This window comes from Dermacentor variabilis, chromosome 10, assembly GCF_050947875.1.
Source record: "Dermacentor variabilis isolate Ectoservices chromosome 10, ASM5094787v1, whole genome shotgun sequence".
NCBI classification, from domain to species: Eukaryota; Metazoa; Arthropoda; class Arachnida; order Ixodida; family Ixodidae; genus Dermacentor; species Dermacentor variabilis.
The window spans coordinates 59,193,356-59,195,684 of record NC_134577.1 but is presented as its reverse complement, the minus strand read 5'-3'; positions in this window follow the sequence as shown (position 1 = coordinate 59,195,684).

Below are 2,329 nucleotides of genomic sequence, written 5' to 3'. Positions count from 1 at the left end.
TGTAATATATTCTTGTTTTCTTGCATGTATGGTATACTTATTATACAAGGTCTGTCACAGAGGTAGTGAGACTGCATTTGTTAACACACTGGACAGCATTCACAAATGCACTATATTGAGTTAATTCCCTTGGAAAGCTACACACACACCATCGCATACGTATCTGCTTGTAGCAAGGCTGTTCCAATGGCTAATCAAAAGTGCTGGCTACTTGTTGCAATGGCAGATTGTTGCATCAAATTTGTGTCCTCTGGCAGAACCACCAAAACAAGGCGGAACTTCACTATCCTGGTAACTCCAGAACCGTATCGGTACCCGCGCTATTTCGACTCCCTGCTTTGCAGGAGCTCTTGTTTCAATTGCACAGTTTCTGGTATTGCTTTGTGCCTCCCTGTGCTAAGAAAAGAATGCTTCTTCATGTAGTTGATTGCCCATTTAAATTCTGCCATTGGAATTAGGCAACAGACTTGAGAACACAGGACAGCTGAGTGTACCACAGTGACCTCAGTTCAGGACCCAACGGTAGTTCCAGGGACATACTCGGTGGCTTCGAAAGCTTAGATAGAGATTAGCAAGTGACCGACTCTATGGCATACTCTAACTCGTATGTGGTCACATTTCTGCATTACTATAAGACACGTTCCCATTGGACTTGTGAGGATCATTCAGTTGGCTGGACATCACTTTCCCGATGTAATGATGGGATGGAGCGGAACAAGCATGTAAAACACCGAACGGCTCACAATCTGTAGTGTTAATATAGTATTTTTACTAATACGAATAGTAAGTATCGAATAGTTAGACGAAGATGCATGTACAAGGGACATTCCAAAAGTAAGTTTCTTCATTATTTTACAAAGAAACCGTATTGCCAAAAAAAAGATGCACCATGGCACCATTAACCATACACCTTGCGCTATTTTTCCGCATAGTCGCCAGCTACATTGAGACAGTTGTCGTAGCGTGCAATCTGTTTGTAGAAACCACTCTGGTAAAACTCAATGCCCTGCAATGCAAGGCCCGAGACATGACCTCTTCACCATACATAATCTGTAGGGGTGCATGGCGCCCCTCATGCCTAGTCCCACATGCCCATTCATACCAGATAACAGCACGCACATCCATTGCCGATAACAATGTCGGCACACATCTGTCTGCCACCGTGATTTGTACTCTTATAACCTCGGGCACGCTGATCTGCTGCTACTCCATGTTCGGTGCTCTGAACATGCGTCATTCCTCCTCTGCTGACGCTCCGTCTGTCGTTGAGCTAGCAATGGGTGTGGATTCTTATGGCGATGGTTTGTTTCACCTGGTGTACCATCTTCGCTTTAAAAAAATGACAAAACTTGCTTTCAGAATGTCTCTCGTAACAAATGTTTATATTGGCATAATTAGGTGCCATGCCTGTACTGACTGGAGAGACAGCCAACTATCACAGATTAAGATCAATTTTAAATGCAATATTTATAATTGTCATTAAAAGATCTGCTCGAATAGCCTCTGAAAATCTTTAGAGCCTGGTTGTAAACAAGCTTTAAAGACTAAATAATTGTTGTCGAAGTTTTAAAAAAAAGTAGGAAGTTGCGACAGAAGAGAACGAAAAGCTCTGCGCTATTCACAACTTTTGGCGAGGATAGGTACTAGCTTAAAATTTTGGAGATAGCTTCTGTGGTCATATGTTGAACTTAACCGCAATGCATAAGCGTAACCACAATGTTGGCCTGGCTTCGATTCCTCGTTTGGAGCTAGATTCTTTTTTTTTCCTTTAGTGTGATAGCAATTATATGGACCACAGAGTAACATATGCAAAAGTGCCGACTCGCATATCCTATAATGCATTTGGTGCGGCCAGCTAATCTCCCAGTGATAACAGGCGCCCGGTGTTCCACCGAGCTCTCTGCCTCCGTTCGCCCCTTTTCATCAGGGCTTTGCAAAGTTCCCTCCTCCCTTTCTTCCTTCTTTACATGTTTGCGCCAAATATTCGTGCTGTTCGGCAGTCAAGTCATGAAACGAACTTACCAAGAACTCATTCAGCTATCAAAATATTAAGTGGCCAGATGGCGTGCTTCTGCTATAGTTGCCATAGAGTTTCCTACAAAACGTAATTGTATACTACTCTATGGTAGTTGCCACTTGAAGCGGTACATCATTGTGGCACGTTCTTCGATAGCGACTGCAAAAAGTGAAGATATGATGAGCCAATTTCCAAGAGTGAAAAAAGTATATTTTGTCGGTGAAGTTACCCATTGCTATTGTACTAGCGGAGATAGAGGCAATAACAGCACGCTCTTTGGGCATTGCAGAGCCGCACATTGGATTGTGATGA